At 41.7% G+C, this 22,735-nt stretch overlaps 1 long non-coding RNA gene across 1 annotated transcript; it reads left to right on the forward strand.

Moving 5' to 3' along the window:
* The first annotated feature begins 9,004 nt into the window (after positions 1–9,004).
* LOC103663282 lies at positions 9,005–12,631 on the forward strand. Its single transcript, XR_568748.1, has 2 exons — positions 9,005–10,243; positions 12,371–12,631. It is a non-coding gene; the product is annotated as an uncharacterized LOC103663282 (long non-coding RNA).
* The last annotated feature ends 10,104 nt before the right edge of the window (positions 12,632–22,735 follow it).

A 22,735-nucleotide genomic window follows, 5' to 3' on the forward strand; every position in this document is an offset into this window, starting at 1 on the left:
CTAGAACTCCCCTCTGGATGGCTGGAGTGTCCAAAAATTGAGGGCCATATTTTACTATTTCCGTAGACAGGTTGCATTTGGTCTCAGTTTACCCCTGGTGTTAATTATCTATTGCTGGGTAACGAATTGCCACAAAGCAGCTTAAAGCAATGTGCATATATTATTTCATAGTTCCTGTGGGTTAGGAATCTAGGCATGGCTTAGCTGGCGTCTGTACTTCAGGGTTTCCTATAAGCTGCAATCAGGGAACTGGCTGGGCTATTGTCATTTCAGGGCTTTAACTGGGGAAGGATCCATTTTCAAGCTCTCATGATTATCGGCAGCCTACTGTTCCTTGTCGTGCGAGCCTCTCCAGTGTGGTAGTTTGCTTTATCCAAGCATGTAAGCCAAGAAACAGTAGAGAATCTGCTCGTGAGACAGAAATTACAGGCTTTTCTAACCTGGTCACAAAAGGACATCCCCTCACCTTTGCTGTATTCTATTTTTTGGGGGTTTTGTTTTGTTTTATTTTATTTCTTTATTTGACAGAGAGAGACAGCAGCGAGAGAGGGAACACAAGCAGGGGGAGTGGGAGAGGAAGAAGCAGGCTCCTAGCGGAGGAGCCTGATGTGGGGCTCAATCCCGGAACACCAGGATCACGCCCTGAGCCGAAGGCAGACGCTTAACGACTGAGCCACCCAGGCGCCCCTGTATTCTGTTGATATAAGAGCAGGTCACTAGGCCCAGCCCACAGTCAAGGGGCAAGTGTGATACAAGGGCATGAATACCGGGTAGGGGCCTTGAGGGCCACTGTAGAAGCTGGCTTAACGGAACTCCTCTATGAAGTAGAATAGTAGCTCTGGACTGCCCAACTCACAGGCTTTTAATGAGAATTCGGATAGTTGTTGGGGCCTCTGACTGGCTCAGTCAGGAGAGCATTCAACTCTTGGTCTTAGGGTTGTGAGTTTGAGCCCCACACTGGGTGTAGAGATTACTTAAAAATAAATCTTACAAAAAAGAGAGAGAGAATTAGGAAGTTGCTATCTTTGGCAGTGTGTATATCTCTGTACAAAGCGAGTAATTTTCAACGGAGAATGCATTGTGACTCAGGACGGGCCTTTCCTTGGAGAAGGAGAGGTCTCTGAATGTAAACTGGTAATTTTCTAGGGGGAAGAGAATTTAAGTTCTTTTCAATCAGTAATTTCTCTGTGATTTTCTTTTCACTTATAGCTACCTTTGTTCAAATAAAGAATATCACCTCTTGTTCCCAGGATAAATGGAATTTATTTTTTATTAAAAGCGTTTACTAATGCTTAGATCCACCACATCTTGCGCTTTCCCAAAGCAAACTAAGCAAAAGGTCAATGTAAATGTTCTTATGAATCAAATCTTAAAATGTTCATATCCTATAAAGGCCAATCTTTAGATAAAACTACTGAGAAATTCTTGTTTTTTAGAAAATGCTACTTTCTAGTTCTTAAGCTAGAGACCATTTTTGATGACCAGAAAATACCAACTGGTGGGATTACATGTGAGTATACCCATTTTAAAAAAGGCAAATGAGTGTTTCACTTTTTTTATAAAAGTTTTATTTGTAGATATCAACTAGCATTTGTAAAACCTTCTAGAGTGTATAAACTGAAATCTTTAAAAATCAATACCTAAGTGAAACATTTTACACCTAATAGGCATTTAAACAAAGTTACACGTTAAATGTATAATATGCTGTTAACTTTGTAAAAAAAAAAAAAGGTATATAATTTTTATATATACTTAGTCAAGATAGACACCAAACTGTTCAAAGTGATTATCTCTAAGTGATATTAGAATATTTTTATTTTATTCTCTGCCTTTTTTGAGTTTCCGATAGTAAACATTCTTTGCTTTTATAGACATAGAAAAGCTGTAAAAATTGAAAAGAACCTGTATGTTTCCACTTTTAAAATTATCGTGTACAGTCATCATCAGCACATTGACAGAATGGGCATAACGTGATAACGGGAAAGCAGAGCTTGATTGGGAGCCAGGGCATCCTCACCCTTTCAGAAAGTGCCCAGGGCCCCTAGGAGTCCCCTGGCTTGCATGCTTCAAAGCTCAGCCTAGAGCACTGCTTTATGCAAACCAGAGCTAGTACAGAGTGAAAATACCACAATGCCTCCTCTTGTTTTCTCTGATTTAAGAAGTAGAAGTCTGAGAGAACTACTTCTTTTTTTTTAATAATTTTTTATTATATGATGTTAGTCACCATACAGTACATCCCTAGTCTTTGATGTAAAGTTCCATGATTCATTACTTGCGTATAACACCCAGTGCACCATGCAATACGTGCCCTCCTTAATACCCATCACCGGCCTATCGCATTCCCCACCCCCCCTCCCCTCTGAAGCCCTCAGTTTGTTTCCCAGAGTCCATAGTCTCCCGTGGTTTATTCCCCCTTCTGTTTACCCCCCCTTTTTTCTTCCCTTTCTTCTCCTACCGATCTTCCTATTTCTTATGTTCCATAAATGAGTGAAACCATATGGTAATTGTCTTTCTCTGCTTGACTTATTTCACTTAGCATTATCTCCTCCAGTCCCGTCCATGTTGCTGCAAATGTTGAGAAATCTTTCTTTTTGGTGGCTGAGTAATATTCCATTGTATATATGGACCACATCTTCTTAATCCAGTCATCTAGCCACTTCTGGCTGATACTTTAATTTTGAATTGCATTCACTTAAGAAATAATTGAAGTTAAAGAAGGTAATATAAGTTTACTGCAGGAGGACAGCAGGAGTAAAGCAGGAGTAAACTTCCTTCCCTCCTCTGGTGTGTATCAGGATGAGTTGATGGTTTCCCCTCAGCTCCCAAACCAGGTTACAATAAAGTGCAGGCTCCTCTCAGGGTCCATACTCCTGGCTACTGCATGGAAACCACCTCAAACAGACTTACCTGAGCTCGTAGCTCTTGTCAAGGCTTTTTCTGGGGGACAAAACCTAAAACAGAAATCTGAGAATAAAGCACCCCAGCCAGACGGGTGAGGCAAAATGTTTCTAAGGAAACTGCACAAGAGAAGGGCTTCTTGGGGGCCTGGGTGGCTCAGTTGGTTAGGTGTCTGCCTTCAGCTCAGGTCATGATCCCAGGGTCCTGGTATGAGTCCCGCATCGCAAGGGGCTCCCTGCTTAGCAGGGAGTCTGCTTCTCCCTCTGCCCCTCCCCCTGCTCGTGCTTGCTCACTCGCTAGCTCTCACACACAAAAATAAATTAATTAATTAAAAATCTTAAAAAAATAGAGAGAAGGGCTTCTTAGCAAAATTTTGGGCTGAGAAGTAAATTCAGCACTACGTAGATGCTTCTGAAACTGCCGTGACTGCCGATGGCTTGGTGGTTGCTGTACAGTTATTCTTTTTTTAATAGAAAATTCTTGCAAAAGGATTAGATAGAGACCTGCAAAGGAAATAAGATAAGAACAGTGGTGTGGGTTTTTGAGAGGAAGAGTGCAAAAGACAAGTCTTGGAAAGGAAGATTCAAAGAATGATTGGTATCTCTCGTCTAAGTAGATTATGTAGCCCCTGGCAAGCACCTTGCATTTAGCACCACTCAGCAAACATTTGCTGAGTGAGTGAATAATTGCAGGGGTGGGGGTGGGGGAGGGGTAAGTGAAATAATAAATAAGCAAATATTCATTTGCTCTGCCAAAGAAACCCTCTTGTCCACTCCTGTAGATGAAGAGGAAGAGGAAAGTGCATGGTGACCCTCATAATCAAATGAATGTCGAACGCTTTATGATGTAACTCAGGGCAGGGCAGAGTTGCAGGCTCACCACGGTAAGGCCAGGATGGGAGTTCAGAAGAGTGGAGATCATAAGGGAAAGATGAACTTGTCAGGTGAGCCTAACTGTGCATGGGAACAAGTTGGAAGTAAACTCTGAGAAGTGAGGTGTGAGTGATTTTATGTGATTTTAGATGTTCTAGAAGAGATTTGTGGACTCCTAGATAGTAAGGAGCTAAAGCTGGAGAAACAATTTTTTTTTTGGTCTAATACAGTGCTTCTCAACCCTTAGTGTGCATATAAACCACCTAGGGTGGGGCCTGAACTTGCGTTTCTACCAAGGCCCCCGGGGGCTGCTGGGCTACTCAGCGACTCACACTCTGAATCGAAAAGATTAAATGATATAAAATCCATATTCAACTTTCTTCAGTTGTCCCAGAATGTCTTTGTTTTTTAATGGAGGTAGAGCGGACACACAAGTTTACATTAGTTGCAGGTGTACAGCGTTCGGATTCGACCGGTCTACGTGTTATACTGTGCTCGCCACAAGGGAGCTACCGTCTCCCGCCACACCACGCTATTCCAGTACCATTGACTATATTCCTCATGCTGTGCCTTTCATCCCTGTGGCTTATGTATTCCATACCTGGAGGCCTGTGTGAAGAACTAGTATTTTTGACATTCTGATCCTAACCATTTTAGAGAAACCTGTCTCACATATTACATTTATAATAGTTTTTACCCTCCATCCTAAACTATCTCCCCCCTCCTTCCCTCCCTCCCTCTTTTTCCTTTCTTTCTGTTAATAATTAATTACATTGCAGTTAAGAAAAGTGATAGGTGACTTAAGTGAGATGTCAAAAGAAGATGAACTGTACTTTAGGGAGGGATAATAAATCAGGAAAGAATAATTTGCAGAGAAGCTCTAGAAAGCAGGGCTGAGGAAGGGAACTGCAGACAGGAAGTGCTGAGTGTACGAAAGAATGAGGTATTATGTAGGGCACAAGTCACTCAGTGTGAGAAGAGGTAGTGTACATTGGTGTGGCAGAGAATGCAGCTGGAACGTTGACAGGGGCCACATCTTGAAAAGGCTTGGACCTGACACTTGAGCAGCTCCTGAATGTGAACATCTCTCACTTTCATAAGGGTACAGAGACTTGAATAGCACACCCTTGTTTCCCACGGATGGAAATTCATATATTTCTTCTGATGTCTGAGTGGCTTTGGATCATGCCATCTACAGTGATTAAGGCTGCAACTAGTAGGTGACACTGCCCATGTGGCTTAACCAGACCAATTACATGGAGAACCAAATCAAGTCTAACAAGAAAGCCCAAATTATGACCTGTATGTATTCCCATGGGTCACATGCTTGTATGTGGGGGGGAAGATGGTCCATAGAAGGTCTTTCCAGTGGGAATAAGAGTTGCTTCTCAGCATACCTATTATTCCCTGTAATTATTGGCAATGAAATCAAAGATCAGCAACTCAGTCTGTGGAAGGATTTTATGAAAGAGTATGGCGTGTTCAGATTTGGATTCTAGAAAGAAAATATAGGGTAGTTGAGAGACAAACTTTAGCTTAATTTACACTCAAACTTTGGTTTTTGTTTTTTAAAGATTTTATTTCATTTATTTGACAGAGAGACAGCAGGAGAGCACAAGCAGGGGGCGCAGCAGAGGGAGAGGGAGAAGCAGGCTCCCCACTGAGCAGGGAGCCTGATGTAAGGCTCGATCCCAGGACCCTGGGATCATGACCTGAGCCGAAGGCAGACGCTTAACCAACTGAGCCACCCAGGCACCCCTACACTCAAACTTTGAAACTTAATCCCCCTGTGGAATGTGACTCCTTACATTGTTACACCAACAGGAAAGGAAAGTCTCTCAGCGTGCATTAAAGTTAAAGTTACAGAGGCTGAATGTTAACAAAACCTAGCAAACACTCTGGGATTCCCCACCCATTTACCATCAACACAAGGGAATTGATAGTCATCCTAAAAAAGCCTGGTCTGGGGGCGCCTGGGTGGCACAGCGGTTAAGCGTCTGCCTTCGGCTCAGGGCGTGATCCCGGCGTTCCGGAATCGAGCCCCACATCGGGCTCCTCCACTATGAGCCTGCTTCTTCCTCTCCCACTCCCCCTGCTTGTGTTCCCTCTCTCGCTGGCTGTCTCTATCTCTGTCAAATAAATAAATAAAATCTTTAAAAAAAAAAAAAAAAGCCTGGTCTGACTGCCCAGAAAAATGAACTTATTTTCCTTCCCTTTTTTATGTTAGCTCAGTGGTTCTCAAACTTTGATGCGCATGAATTGAGTTAGGCTGTATACACAAAACCATATATGCTATGCTTTGTGGTAAATGTTGGAGTCATTGTGACTCTATGAGACCTTGGCTTTAGGCACTGTCCCTGTCCTCTAGCATAAGTTTGATTCTCATCTCTAGTCTTGTACAATTGTCCTGAAGAGAGAGAGGGAGAAAGATGAGGAGAGCGGGACCTGAGGAAAGGCAATGTCTCCTGTTCACTAGTCTCATCATTCCCACTCTTTGCTTTCTCCAGGCCTTCAAGCTGCCCATCATGTGGTAACTGTTGGGTTTGGCAATGAGCCCCTGGGATACTCTGGTATCCGGGATGCGCACACATTCTTCTTTCTCTCCCTCCCTCTCTATGCAAGCAAGTTCATGGAAGCAAGCATGGTAAGTTCTAGACCTGACCTCCACACATATTAAACTAAACTAGATTCTGGGTGTGAATCTCCCACAATGAATATAATTTTCACAGAGTTCTTTCTCAGTTCTCCATCCATGAGTTGGGGGCATAATAATGGTATTGACCTCCTCGTCGTCAGGAGATTAAGTTGGATGGTGAAGGTAAAGTTTTTGGTAGAATGACCAGCTGGATGGGGTAGGTTCTCAGTGCACGTTAGCTGTTGCTTCTGTCTTCATGTCTAGGAGTTTTTACAGAGTGATCCATTTATTTTTTACTTGATGCCGAAGATAACAATCAGAGCTACATCTATGTTGCCTTTTGCCTTGATATTCTGCCAGAATCTACTCTTTGGCTCTTCTGGTTTCAGTCTTTGCTATTGCAGGGCTGAAGAGCGGTTGCTCTTTTTACTCTCATTTCTCATATTCCTGAACGTGACCATGACCAGTGACTATGTGTTCAGGTAGGTCACCATCACACATAATCAGCGTAACAACTTTAGTTATGCCAGTAAGACCTGTCACTCAAATTTTCTGTGACTATCTAAATACTTGCTTTCATTCTACTGGTAATTTAAAGTGAAACACACCCTTACGTGTGCTTTGTGTATTGAAATTCTAGTAGTCAGTTGAAGTACATGCATATTTATTAACGTAAGTTGATGTGTAATGATAATTTTTTTCTTTTTTTTTTTTTTTTAAGTAATCTCTACACCCAACATGGTGCTTGAACTCATAACCCCGAGATCGAGAGTCTCATGCTCTTCCGACTGAGGCAGCCAGGCGCCCTGACGTGTAATGATAATTAATGGTGACTTTTAAAGTTACTAAAATTATTTACAACAGCACATAGGAATTTCATTTTTTAAAATATTTTATTCATTTATTTGAGAGAGAGGGAGTGCACAAGTTGGGGGGGGCAGAGGTAGAGGGAGAAGCAGGCTCCCCGCTGAGGAGGGAGCCCGATGCAGGGCTCGATTCCAGGACCCTCGGAGCAAATCCTGAGCTGAAGTCAGATGCTTAATTGACTGAGCCACCCAGGCGCCCTGCACATAGGAATTTTAAAATAATTAGATGAGTGGGGAAAATAGATCGATACTTAATTAGAATATTAGGAGAGTATACTATGAATATGTAAGATTTTATGTAGTTACTTTATTTTGACAGAGAGAGACAGAGGGAGAGAGAGAGAGAGAGCTCTGTGAAAGGCAAAGGAAGAGGGAGAAAGAGAATCCCAAGCCAACTCTGTGCTGAGTGCAGAGCCCGAGGTGGGGCCTGATCTCAGGAACCTGAGATCATGACCTGAGCCAAAAGCAAGAGTCAGACGCTTAGACTGAGCCACCCAGGTGCCCCAAGGCCTATGAGTATATAAAGGAAAATTCTTTTTTTTTTTTTTTTAAAGATTGTATTTCTTTATTTGACAGAGAGAGAAACAGCCAGCGAGAGAGGGAACACAAGCAGGGGGAGTTGGAGAGGAAGAAGCAGGCTCCCAGCAGAGGACCCTGATGCGGGGCTCGATCCCAGGACTCTGGGATCACACCCTGAGCCAAAGGCAGACGCTTAATGACTGAGCCACCCAGGCGCCCCTATAAAGGAATATTCTTGTGTATGAATTCTTCTCATCATACAGGAAAGCAGAATACTGACCTTACATTTCATTGTTTCACAAAAAAAAGAATAAAGTGCATACAGTAACATCCATGATTAATCAACTTTGATGTAGAAATAATAAATATAAAGAAGAGGAGAACGTAATAGAAAAGCTCCTATTTACAGACCCACATGGTGAATGGCAGTACCTCATATTGTGCAGTGTACACCCTGAGGTACTGTGCATGGTGGACCTATCTAGTCAGTGTCAGCAGTGTGCCAAATAGCCATCTTAGTAACAATGTAGGAGCTGGCAATGCTGAGAAATGATCACTCCCATGCTGTGATGTCAAAAATTTTAGTTTGTTGGGGCACCTGGTGGCTCAGTTGGTGAAGCAGCTGCCTTCGGCTCAGGTCATGATCCCAGGGTCTTGGGATCAAGCCCCGCATAGGGCTCCCTGATCAGCAGGAAGTCTGCTTCTCCCTCTCCCTCTGCCTGCTGCTTCCCTTGCTTGTGCTCACTCTCGTTCTGTGAAATGAATAAATAAAATCTTTAAAAAAATGTTTAGTTTGTTTACTAAGATTTTTTAAAATAACATTTTCATAAGAATTACTTTTAAGTAAATATTTTCAGATTGATTCTTGTAGGCTAGAAGTTCATCCTGAAACATGATTGTTGTTTTCAGCAGAATATTCTTTTTAACACGTGGCAATCAACCAAAATGTATATTTCAGCACACCTGTAAATACATGAGGATTTTCCTTTCTGTATTCTTTTTCCTGTTACTATGAAGATAGTCATACTTCATATTTTGGCACTACTCAAGTTTGCAAAAGTGTTTCTTTGCTTTTCTCTAATTAAACCGAGCTGAATTCATATGAACCTCCATTACTTCTAATAGCAAAAAAATATAATCTAGCTAATTCAAAGTAAACTCAGCGCCTTCTGGATTAAGACCTCAACTTCTTCTAGGTGAGTAATCAGCCCTGTTCCAGGCCTCACTGCTCTCTGCCCTCCTTTCCTTCCTGGTGATGATCTGAGATCCACAGCACCATCCCTACATCCTGCCCTAGGGCAGCCACTGCTCGGCTCTAGCCAGTGGTCAGTGTCGCCACTCGGGGCTGCCAGAACATCTCATATGACAAGAGAAGCTGAAAATCCAGAATTTTATATAACAGTCTTTTTAATTTGTAAATATTGGCAAGTGTTTCCCATCCAGATCCACTCACTACCCTTCGTGACTCCGTTCCCTGTGGGGAGGCTGGAATTTAGGGATAGCATCAATGGGCTTCTTTGCTGTCTGGGTTCCTGTTGTGCTCAGCAGGTGGGAGTCACCAGCCTGTGATCACTGAGGGAGGGAGGACATTGAGGTAAGAGTGTTCCCTCTCCGTCTCCCTCTCTGCAAGGTATTGGGTTAGGTTGGGTTGGGCTGTCCATGGCTATTATCCTCTACCAAAGGCCCCTGTCCAGAAGCCCTTCCAGATAGGGGATGTGATGGTTCCTATAGTTACAAACCCCAGAATGTCTTGCCATCTTTGTTGTTTCCCTTTGTTGTTCATACCCTTAGGAAGAGTTTGTATGAGGGTCCCATCTGTGTCCTGGCAAAACCCAGACTGATTCAGAAACAGATGCAACTTTTTCTTTTTTCATTATATGGGCCAGGTAAAGCATAAAAAACTGTATGGGCCCAGTAAAACCATGTCTATAGGTCAGATGCAGCCCTGTAAATATTTTATTTACAGCATCTCCCATGATACATTCTTGCCTAAAAAATGAATCTAAATTCAATCAGCTATCTGTATCCATATTTCAGTTCAGGAGCAGTAAGAGAGATGGAAGAACCAATTAAAGGACATGATCCAAAATATGGGACACTGCTCTTTCAGGGCAAATGCCCCAGTTTCTCCAGTAAATCAAAGACATAGAAAACAGGCAGCTGGCAAGGAATAGAATAAAAGAAACTCAAGGCAAAGCGATCGGAATCAATGTGGGAGTCATGTTTGGGTCCTGATCCAAACCAAATACCTTTGAGACAATGAAGGAATTTTAATGTAAACCTGGTATAAATAACATTAAAGACGTGTTAATTTCTCCATATACTTTTCGATCTACTTCGAGATGCCTTCGATCGAGATACTTTCAATCTACGTTTGAGATGCCTAACGAAGAGTATGAAAGGCCTGATGTCTGGAACGTGCTTTAAAATATGCTGGCAAGAATAATGAATGAGTAAGTGTGGGGAGGGACAAATGAAAGAAGACTGACAAAATTGTGGCAGTTGTCAACGTGGGGTCATGGTACACGGGGATTTATCATTCTCTTCTCTCTGCTGTCGTCGAGTGTCTAAAATTTTCCAAACTAAAATGCTTTTAGTTAAAGGGAAACAAAGATTTCCTTATTTGTACGGAAGCAAAATTCCACTGTAGAACAATGCCACGACCCACATTCTGTACTAACTTTTCCTCTTCCTAAGAAAAGCCCCGAAGGACTCTGCCCCCCAGGGAAGCCTCTTCCTTCATGACAGTTCAGCCTTGCAGCGTCCATCTGGAATGTGTTCGGTCAACTCTGGTGTCCCAGCTCCTACCCTTTTGTCTCCTACTTGCTTTTATTTCTTTGCTCAGTTCACCGGATTCACCTTTCTCTCCATCTGTCCTGGTTCAAGGCTTAGCCCTGGGCATTGGATCTCCCTGCACCTTGGCCTCTATGAGTTGGAAAGTACCAAGTCCAACCTGACACAACCAGGTTAGCCAGTGGCCATCAGTCTTTCCTTTCTGGGATGATAGAATTCCCACATTAAGACTACCACAGAGGGGAACCTGGGTGGCTCAGTCGGTTAAGCGTCCCACTCTTGATTTCGGCTCAGGTCATGATCTCGGGGTTGTCAGATTGAGTCTCTGTGCTAGGTGTATAGCCTGCCTGAGATTCTCTCTCTCCCTCTAACCTCTAACCCCTCCCTCCCCTCTTACAAAAAAAAAAGAAAAACTGCAGAGATTTTAAAAATTTTTTAATTTTATATTCTTTAAATATAAAATGTTTATTTTTAATTTATATTTTAATATTTTAAATTTAAATGTAAGATATTTTAATATTTTAGTATCTTAAATTTAAAATATTACATATATTTTTTAAGATTTTATTTATTTGAGAGCAAGAGCACAGGTGGGGGAGGGGCCAAGGGAGAGGGAGAATTAGGCTATCTGATGGGCTGGGGGCCCAAAGCTGTTGTTGGGCTCAATCGCAGGACCCTGGGATCATGACCCGAGCCAAAGGCAGATGCTTAACCGACTGAGCCACCCAGGTGCCCCGACCACAGAGATTTTTATGGCAAATTCACTTTCTTAAGTAAACATGTAAAAATCAGTATAATCAGTATATCTTTATTTCATAAAAAGGAAAATGGAGAAATGTCACCAAAAAATAATAAAAACCTTGAATGAAGACAACAAATAACTCTTTGGAGTTGCTGATACTATAAGTCAAATTGCTCTAACCGGAGGTTATCATTTATAATCCTACAAAAAAATCACTAAAAACCCTGATCTCCTCCTTAAGAGCAGTTGCTGATCAGTAAAATTTAAAGCTGCACAGTTGCATACACATATGCACAAACACACTCACGTATGTGGTCCAGTTAGCCTTTTCAAGAATATGTTGTAAGTCTTTGAAATATGCCACTATGTTTTTGTATTATCTCTACATATGTCATGTGTTATTCATGATTATTATTTCTCCAAAGGTAAGCTTAATAATAATTTAAATGCTAAATGATTTAAAGTTCGGTTTACAGATGGCAGGACTAGGTGATATATTAGTTGAAAGAAATAGAGCTGGATACTGCCCTTGAAAATTCCAGAATACTTCACTCATATGTGCCATTCTATAAATTATTTTAGCTTTAGTTAGTTAAAATCGTGAACTTTTAATGCAAAATACATAAATCCATAGAAAGCATTGTTAGAGCACTAAGAAAAAAAATGTTTTCAGATTCTAGTTTGATCATCTCTCCATGTGGTCAACTTCATTCTTGTTTTCTTTGGGTTTTGCCACTTTGCTCTATTTAATGATACTGTACAAAAGTCATCTGACCTGGATCAGAAGAATTCAAGCCCCGGGTTTGCTGACAAGCAGATATAGAATAGCATGTGCCTGTGATATGGCCTGGGGCGCGTTCTTCAACATTTTGGTCTCAGTTTCTTTATTTATAAAATGCAAATGTAATATAATCCCCCCAACATTGGGGTAAAACACCAAAGATGTTTGATGTGTTGGAAGTACTCTCCTATGTAACTCTTAGCCATAATTGTTGCAGATCCGTGAGTAAGTCCCTGAACTTCTTTGAATCTGTTTTCTCATCAGAGCGATGAAGGCAACACCTCCTTTCCATGTTAAGGATTACATGAACTAATACACGTGAATGTGCCCCATAAACTATTATTTTTGCTGAAGATTCTGGTTATCATTCTGATTGCATGCCAAGATTCATGCCCTGACGCATCTTTGACAGTACTTTCTACTCTGAGGAGAGTGAGATTAATTGAAATGAAGGATTTTCAAATAAGCACCTAAAATACCTTTTGTTAACCAAGCCTGAAAAATGAGCAGTCATAGTATCTCTTAGATCAGATTTGTGTGTGTCTTTTAAAGATTTATTTATTTATTTGAGAGAGAGCGGGGGTGGGGAGAGGATCTCAAGCAGACTCCACGCTGAGTGCAGAGCCCCACGTGGGGCTGGATCCCACAACCCTCAGATCATGACCCAACCTGAAACAGAGTTGGACACTCAACCGACTGTGCCACCCAGACGCCCCAGATTATGTGCATTTTTAAACCAAGACCCTGCTGGAAGACACACACACACACACACACCAATGGGGGGCTGGTTTCAAATGGGGAAGCTGAGAGTAGGGTAACGGGGAGCAGACTCCAAGGGTTCACGGAAGAAATAAGTACATGGACATGTGCTGTCAGTGAGTACACTAAACGGGTCTTTCAATCGAGGGTGGCAAAACCCAGCTCAGACTGGCTTCAGCAAAAGGAATTTTCATGGGTTCATACAGGTGAAAACTCTAGGGGTAGATCGTTGCTAAGCATGATCAAATCCAGGGAGGATAGTTTTCTCAAGGAAAAACAGGGATTTGGGTACCAAAAGATTGATGAATGGATTCTGGGGAGCCAACATGTCCATAACAGTAAATATTCCAGAAACGGTTTAGAATGAGAAAGGTAAAACTCATACTCTTCCAATATACTTGATAGACACTGCTATTTAAGTCTTAAAGTTGTATCAAGGTTGTAATGAAGGCCCCAACTCAAGAGGCCAGTTCAATTCTAAGATAGAAATCTTAGTCCCAATTCTAAATCCTCAGGAAGGAATCCTGATGGGTCCACTATGTCCAGGAGTGATCCATCCAATCAGCAATGGTCAGGGAGACGGGCCACCTACTCTGAAAATGACAAGGGGCCAATGAATGGGGGAAAGGAGATATACTCAGAGAAGTAGAAATCGTGAGAGGGGGATACACCCAAAAATCTAGATGAAAGACTCCTCCAAGTAGGTCCGGCCCCTTTAATTTTTCAGAAGCACCAATGAGACACAAAACAGTGACTGGCAAGGATACCATCAACATTTTTCCTCCATTTAGCTAAGATCTTTAGGCTGTGAATTGGCCTAGGAGAGGTAGCAATCTGTCATACTCAGGAAGGCAGCCAAGTCACTGGCCAAAGGCAGCTCAATGCTAAAGACCCAGAGAAGCATGCATGGGTAGAGAAAATCAGGAACTTTCTACCTAGGGGACTTATAAATCCTCCATCTGGCTGTATACAGGTACCCTTTTACTGTGGAGACCAATCTTAGAAATTGGGAGTGCATGACAAGTTACTTTTTTTACCTAGTAGAAAATATAAATAATATAAAAACAAAGCTGATCACTAATTTTCCAAGTCCTCGTTCTTTTTAAATAAACTTTTGGTTTTAGAATAGTTTCAGGTTTATAGAAAAGTTGCAAAACAGTAGAGACTCCCCATGTCTTCTGCCCTCAGTTTCCCTTCTTGTTAGCATCTTATGTTAGGATAAGTTCATCACAACTAGTGAAGCAGTATTGATACATTATAAGTATTTACTGAAGTCCATACATATTTTATTTAGATGACCTTAGTGTTTATTTGTTCTTAAAAGAACTTACCATGTGAAAAAGGACTCCTATGTTCCTTGTGTGTCCCGGGATCCCACCAAAGATACATTACATTTAGCTGTCACATTTCCTTGTGGTCCTAAGACTCTGACAGTTCTACTGACTTTCCCTGTTTTTGATGACCTTGACAATCTTAAGGAGTATTGGTCAATTGTTATGTAGACTGTCCCTCTGCTTGGTTTGTGGGATGTTCTTCTCATGGTTAGAAGAAGGTTAGCGTTTTGGGGGAGGGAGACCATAGAGGTAATGTACCATCCTTGTTATATCAAGGTTATATACTATTAATATGACTTACCACTGATGACATAAAACGTATTTATATGGCTGAAGTGTTTAAGTTTTTCCACTGTAACGTTACTCTTTTTCCTCCTTCCATATTAAACTTTTTGAAGGAAATCATGATACACAGCCTACACTAAAGGAGTAGGGAATTACATTCTCCTTTCTTTAGGGGTTAGCACCTACATAAGTCACTTGGAAATCTGTGCAGGAAATTTGGTTATCCCCTATTTATTTATTCAAGCATCATTTATATAAGTATAGACTCATGGATTTAGCTTTACTTGTTTTGTAGCTCAAATTGTTCCATCCTCCATTATCCATGTACTTCCTGCTCAATCCCAGGTTTGCATTTTAAGATATAGGAGAAATAAATACACCACCAGCTCAGATGGGGATGATAGGTATTAGCTTAAAAGGACCTCGTGAAAGTCTGTCCCAAAGAAGAAAATTTATTCATTCTCATTCTTTTTTAAATACCGTTTTTAAAAAAAGTTTATTTATTTATTTTAGTTATCTCTACACCCAACGTGGGGCTCGAACCTACAACCCTGAGATCAAGAGTTGTGTGCTCCTCTGACTCAGGTGTTCAGGCACCCCAATTCATTCTCGTCCTTACTGTTTAACCAGAAATGTCCATAATTTGTAACCTCTCAAAACATTTTGTGGGAGCAAATACTTAAGAGGAACGACTGGTCTTCTAATGACACTCTTGCAGTTTTCAATTGGGACTAATTGGGCCTTCCAGAGGCAGCCCTGGAGCCAGAAAATGTGGGTTCTAGAGGTGGCCTTGTCACTAGACCTCTGACTGTAGTGGCCACTTTCTTTCTCTAGGCCTCATTTCTTCATCTGTAATTAATTCACTCAGCAGACATGTATTATGTCGCTACTCTTTGTCGGCCCCCATGGGAGAAGCTCTGCAGAGAAATGCAGTGGAGGGTCCAGGGAGGTGGTGCTCAAAAGTTTTAAGCTAGGACGCTGCCATTTTAATCTTGTTAACAAAAAATTGAAGAAGTGATGCCCCACAAACCCAGCAATTTCACTTCAAGATATCTGCCCGAGGTCAATTCTCCAAGGATGTTCCCTGCAGAATTAGTTGTGAAAGAAAAATGTTAAAACAATCTCATGACTTACCATTATAGGGCAAGACAAACGGAGGTTAAACATGTGGTGGAATATTATACAGGCAGTAAAAATATGACCATGACTATATATTGAATATAGAAAGTTGAAAGAAAAAAACAATTTGCAGAACAACACATACAGAGTAATACTGTGTCAATGTCGAAACACAGAACTGAAATCCTATATTTGTAGTAAAAGTATAAAAATGTGGACAGGGCAAAGAGACATCAAGTTTGGTTTAGTGGTTGCCATGGATGAGGGAGGGAGATGGGTTCAGGAAAGAGTAGCATTAAGCTTCCACTCCATCTGTAAAAATATATTTCCCCCAAAATTAAAAGATCAGAAGCAAATCTGGCGAGAAGCTGATAGTTGTTAATTCTGGGTTGTGACCAGACACTATATTTAATATGAGTCTTTATACTTGTTCATTTTGGGTATGTTGACACAGATTTTTCAACGAGTGGCTCACAGTTTGCTTCATGCAGTGGGGACCTCAAGTCACCACGGAGGTGATTTTGTGAACATCAGAAGTCAGGGAGCAGGCAATCTCATTGTCCCTTCGCCTCCNGGAATGCCCACGTTCTGCCACCTGCTTGCCTCTGCTCTTTGGACTCCCCCGTCTGCTCTCTCTACCTCAGGAGTAAAACCAAACTTCTCTCCTTTCTTCCTGCTCTGCAGTTTAGCCATCCCCTCTGTGCCTTGGCCCCCGCCCTCAGACTCTCCTCATTTACCCCAATCACATTGTCATAGGATTGTTCTGTTTTGTTTCTAAGGGGAATTCAGTCCAAGTTGCAGAATGAGACAAATTTCACCAGCTTTCTATGTGTACAGGGAAAGTCACCGGAATGAGCTTATGTAGTTGTACATGCCCCTTCACTACCCTGAAGGAAGGAATAATCCAGAAATGTTCTGCCATACCAGGGGCCCCCAGGTGATAGCTCAGAGAGTAGAGGGAGGTGGGGTGGAGGTGATGAGAATGCTGTCAAGGAAAGACTTGCCCTGCTGCTGAGAGCGCCCCATCAGACAGCGTTCTGTCAGCTCCTTCAAAAACAAAACTCACACGGCGAAAGGCCTGGTCATTTGGCCCAATGCAGAGCATCATTTATGGTCCATTTTACCTCCATTTTACCATCAGCCGAGGCTGTTGTCAGGCTGGCATTTCAGTTCGACTTTTTCCTGTGCCCAGTCCTGCTTCCTTTGCTCCCAAGCAAGTCTCAATCCCTGGGAGACTCTATTAAGCATTCTGCGCACTGAACTCCTGCAGGTTACCTTGTTCTCTTTCTCCCATACTCACTGGCATGTGAAGTGTGTTAGTCAGCTATCCCTGCATTGATGCTGAATAACAAACAACCCTCCAACTCTCAGTGACCTGTAATAGCAAACATGTATTTCTTGCCCAACTGTCTGCAGGTCAGTTAGCATCTGCTGGGACTGTTGGTTCTAACTGGGTTCAGCTGGCTTTGGCTCCAGGCCACAGCTTTGTTTCAGGTCTAATCCACTGGCGTTTATGCTAGAACCAAGCCTAAAGGAGCAACAGCTAGGTGGGACACATTCTTTCTACAGGCGGATGGCAGAGGAACAATAGGGCTGTGTGCCTTGTGAGACCACAGCTCAGCTGAAACTGTTGCTGCTACTCCTGTTCCAAGGGCCAAAACAAGTCACATGGCCAAATTCAACATCCTTGGAGAAGGGAGGCTGCTCCACCCTGTATAGCAAAGGCAGGAACAGAGGACTGTGTGCGGGTAATGCTTGTACCACAAGTGGCCTGAAAGGTAGGTAGATTCTCTTTTAGAGATTTATTTATTTGAACAAGATGAAATCAGAGAGGGAGACAAACCACAAGAGACTCTTAATCATAGGAAACAAACTGAGGGTTGCTGGAAGGGAGGGGGGTGGCGGGAGGGGATAACCGGGTGATGGACATGAAGGGGGACACAGGATGTGATGAGCACTGGGTGTTATATAAGACCGATGAATCACTGACCTCTACCTCTGAAACTAATAATACACTACATGTTAATTAATTGAATTTAAATTTAAAAAAAGATTTATTTATTTGAGGGGGGGGCAGAGAGAGAGGGAGAAAGAAACTCAAGCAGACTCCACGTTGAGTGCAGAGCCCGATGCAGGGCTTGATCTCACCACCTCGAGATCAGACCAGAGCGGAAACCAAGAGTTAGATGTCTAACCAACTGTGCCACCCAGGTGCCCCAGTAGGCAGGTTTTCTTAAAACCAGAACCCTCCAGGGAAAAGGGGGAATGGCAGTCAGACTTCTTCTCTTGGAGGTTTGGAATTACTAACACACTATTGGATGAACTGGGATGGTCCTAACCAAGGCGAGGTGCAAGGAGGGACAAAAAGCCCCCTGATTTAAAAAGAAAAGAAATCATCATAAGGCTAGAAATAGAGGGGATTGGTGGAAGCTGTTTTTAGGCACACATCAGGCTACTACTAGAACACTTAGCAAACATCTTGGGTGGGGGGCAGTGGAGATGATTATTTCTATGTATACAAAGTGTTCCTAAAGGGGCATAAACATTAGAAGCTCCAGCCCATCCCCTGAAACCCAGCCTCTATGGAAGACCAGTGGAGGCCAGTCTGATAAACAGAACCTTGCAGTGAACCCACTGCACCCCCAGCTTCATATTGACCTTACAGGACAATGAAGGACCCATCGGGGAAATGGCTACTTTTCCTGCTCTACTTTTCAGGGCAACAGTAAGCAAGATTGACCCCTTAGACAGTCAGCATCACACTGCTTGGGGCCTTGGCCTCAGCATGAGGAACTCAGGGAGGAAACACATGCTTGCAATGAAGAGGAATATTTCCTTCTTGGAGGGGTTGTCATATAAATAATCCAAATTATTTTGCATGCCAAGTATAAAGCAGCAAGTCCTGTTGATTGGGAGTAAATAAGACATCATCCCTCCTTTCTAGGATTTTACAGTGTTTGGGGGAATACATGTGAAACGAGGGTGCACGCTTAGATGTTTTTCATGTCTTTTGGCCCAACTATTGTATAATTTTAAGATGTGACGCATCTTCCCTGTGCATAGTACTTGCATAGCAGGGCCAAGTGTGCAATATAAGGCGCCAGATTTAACAAGCTGTTTCATGCCAATGTCAGCACTCCCTGTAGGGTAGAGATTTGAGTATCTACTGATCTATAACATCAACGACCCAATTGCAACATCAAACAGCAAGCCGATGACTTGCCAACTTACATGAGAAAGTACCTGACATTTCAAAATGCTTAGCTCCCGGCAAGGCTGAATCCTGAGGTCTAATGGGAGTCATTGTTCTCATGACAGTATGCAAGCCTGACTACTATGTTTTACTCTGTGTACTGGATTGGTATTTTAAGGACAAAGAGAGATGCATGAAAATAGAGTTAACATCAGTGTCACTCCCTGGCTCCTTGGAGTTGTCAAGGCTCAGTCAAGCCCCATGCAGTTTCTAAGTCATTATGGACCACAGAGGTGCACTCACTACAAGCCCATTCATATCAGTAGTGGGACCTTTCACTAGTGTGTGCTCTACAGAGAGAACTGGCTTGTCTGGGGCTCGGGGGTGGCTCAGGTGATTAAGCGTCCAACTCTTTCAGCTCAGGTCATGATCTCAGGGTCATGGGATTGAGCGCCACACAGGGCTCTGCTTGAGATTCTCTATCTCTGCCCCTCCCCCTGTGCACGCTCGCTCGCTCTCTCTCTCAAATAAATAAATCTTAAAAAAAAAAAAAAAAAAAGGAAAGAACTGGCTTTCTCTTTTGGTTACCTGATTCCACTGCAGGTTTTCAGAGGGGCTCAGGTCTTAGGCTCAATTTCACACCATGTGGCTGGGATGGTCCAAAGTGCCCAGATCTGTCCAGCTTACTCACCTCAAAAGGTAGCTAGCTACAAATCTCCTATTTCCAGCTGATGGATAATGTTCTGTTAAAACTCAGAAGCCTCATAAGCCCATGTATCTTTGAATAATGGTGGTGCCGTGAGGCCCCTTTGGTTGTCTTCTACCCGCCTGAGAAGATCCCTTGGCGTAAGCAAGACTGAATTAGCCACACTGGTATTCATACTATTTGTCTCTATTATTCGTTTGGAAGGTCTTACCCGATCCCCGTCCCAGCACTGAAGTCCCAATATGGTTCCAAGCTGACGCATCCATGCCATAAAAAAAAAATCTTTGTGTGTCTTCACAGAGAATAATAAATATATTTATGTTAAATGAATACTATTGGCATCTTATTTTTTCTAATGCTGTAGTATCATCAGAAATGACAGAACTCTTAAGGTTTATGCATGTGAGAGTTTCACCCCTACCTTCAATTGCAACATTTATTGGACTCTTGAGAAATTGGATTGCCAAACTTCCCATGGGTTATTTATTCAAGATAGTGAAATTAGTTAATCGAAATGTAAAAACAAGGAGGCTTGGGACTCTCTGAATCAGTGATCGAATCACTGTTACATAATATGAAAATTATCTGCTTGAAAATTTCTAGAGGTTGCTATCAGACACCATAAATTACCACACAACATTAAATAACCAGGGGTAATTATGGAAATGAATATTTTAAAAGCAGAATCATGACTGGGAACAATGACCTTTACTTTGCTAAAGAAGTGTGTTTTTTCAAGGTAAATAATACTTTGATGTAATATTTTTGCTTATGTTTATGAGACTATATTGGTACATGATTAGTAGGTGAAGTCCGTAGTTTTCATAAGCATTCATTCTTTGTGTTACATGTTCTGTGAGTTTTGACAAATGTACTGTGACGTTTTCCCACCATTACGGTATAAAACAGAATAATTTCACTGCCTTAAAAATCCCCTGTGCTCCAGTATTCATCCCTCTCTCGCTCTCCTGAAAACCTGGCAACCACTGATCTTTTTACTGTCTCCAGAGTTTTGTCTTTTCCAGAATGTCACAGAGTTGGGATCAGAACGTACGTAGCCTTTTCAGACTGCCTTCTTTCACTTAACAATATGCATTTCAATTTCCCTCATGTCTTTTTGTGATTTGATAGCTCATTTCTTTCCATTGTCTGGATGTCGCACAGTTTATTCACCCGCTCACCCGCTGAAAGACTTCGCGGTTGAGTCCAAGTTTTGGCAATTTTGAAGAAAGCTGCTATAAACATCTGGGTGCAGGTTTTTGAATATATAAGTTTTCAACTCCCTTTGGGCAAATACCAAGGAGTGCAATTGTTGGATCGTATGTTAAGATTATGTTTAGTTTCATAAGAAACTGCCAAACTGTCTTCCAAGGTGGCTCTGCCATTTGCATTCCCACCAGCAAATGAATGATCATTTCTGTCGCTGCACATCCTTGCTAGCGTTTGATACTGTCCGTGTTTTGGATTTTAGCCATTCTAATAGACAGGTGGTTGTATCCCATTGCTGTTTTAAATCTGTAATTCTCTAATGACATATGATGTTGAGGATCTTTTTATATGCTTACTTGCCATCTATCTTCTTTGGTGAGGTGTCTGTTCAGGTCTCTTGCCCATTTGTATGTTGGGCTGTCTGTTTTCTTTTTGTTAAGAGTTCTTTCTGTATTTTGGATACCAGACTTTCATCAGATATGCATTTCGTAAATATTTTCTCCCCATATGTGGCTTGTCTTTTCATTCTTCTAACAGAGGCTTTCACATTTTTTTTAATTTAAGTCCAACTTTTTCTTTCGTGGATCATACTTCTGGTGTTGTATCTAAAAAGTCATCACTGGGGCGCCTGGGTGGCACAGCGGTTAAGTGTCTGCCTTCGGCTCAGGGCGTGATCCCGGCGTTCTGGGATCGAGCCCCACATCAGGCTCCTCTGCTATGAGCCTGCTTCTTCCTCTCCCACTCCCCCTGCTTGTGTTCCCTCTCTCGCTGGCTGTCTCTATCTCTGTCAAATAAATAAATAAAATCTTTAAAAAATAAATAAATAAATAAAAAATAAAAAGTCATCACTAACCGCAAGGACACCTAGATTTTCTAATGTATCCTTTTATTGTAGTAAAATATACTTAACATAAAACTTGCAATTTTAACCATTTGTAAGTGTAAAGTCCATTCACATTGTTGTGCATCTCATAAACTTTTTTTTTTTTAATTTGAGAGGGAGAGTGAGAGAGCGCATGCACACAAGTGAGCAGGAGGGGAAGGGGCAGAGGGAGAGAATCCCAAGCAAACTCCCCGCTCAGCGTGGAGCCCCAGGGCGCGGCTCAATCTCATAACCCAGAGATCATGACCTGAGCAGAAATCAAGAGCCAGTCGGTCAACCAACTGAGCCACCCAGGTGCTCCTAAACTATTCTTAAATACATATTTTTTTAAATTTCAAGAGTAAAATACGTTCACTTTGAAACTTTAAAAATACAGAAGAACACAAAGTATAAAGTAAAAATCACCCACAGTTCCCCTTCCGGGAGATACAGCTATTGATATTTTGGTACACAGCCTTCCAAACACACACACACACACACACACACACACACACACACAATTCCCATTATGTATATATAAACATGCTGAAAAATGCAATTGGGATCATTCTGTTCACATTGTTTGATAACTTGCTTTTTTAAATTTAACAATGTACTTTGACATTTCATTTTCTATCACTAGGTATTTTTTATATAGCATGATTATTCATTGTTACTTCATATTCTATCATATGGATATAATGTATTTAGCCAGTTCCGTAACATTTGACTCATGCATTGATTTCTAGAAACGTCATTATGAGGTTAAAAGATACGCATATTTTTCATGTACGTATGTATGTACATATGTATTTACAGTCGCCAAATTGCTCTCCAGAAAAGTGATGCCAGTTTATAAAATAGGAACATGCCCATTTTGTCACACTATCACCAATGCTTGACAATTAATTAAGAAAGAAAAAGAAATCTCCACCAAACAAAATGTATCAATGCAGTTTGCAAGATGAGAAAATGGAAGGAGGGGCCATATTCAGCAACTTGAAGATCAAAATTAAAATAGTCACCTTCTAAAAGCACCCAAACTGGAAGAAATTTAAGAGCTCAGCTGAAAATTTGAGAAACAAGGACCATCTCCATTAAATAATATAACATATTTTCAAGGAAAGCCTTGTTGCATTAGTCTTAAAAGTGTGCAAATGTG

The sequence above is a fragment of the Ursus maritimus genome, unplaced genomic scaffold, assembly GCF_017311325.1.
Source record: "Ursus maritimus isolate PB19 unplaced genomic scaffold, ASM1731132v1 scaffold_34, whole genome shotgun sequence".
In the NCBI taxonomy this organism is placed as follows: domain Eukaryota; kingdom Metazoa; phylum Chordata; class Mammalia; order Carnivora; family Ursidae; genus Ursus; species Ursus maritimus.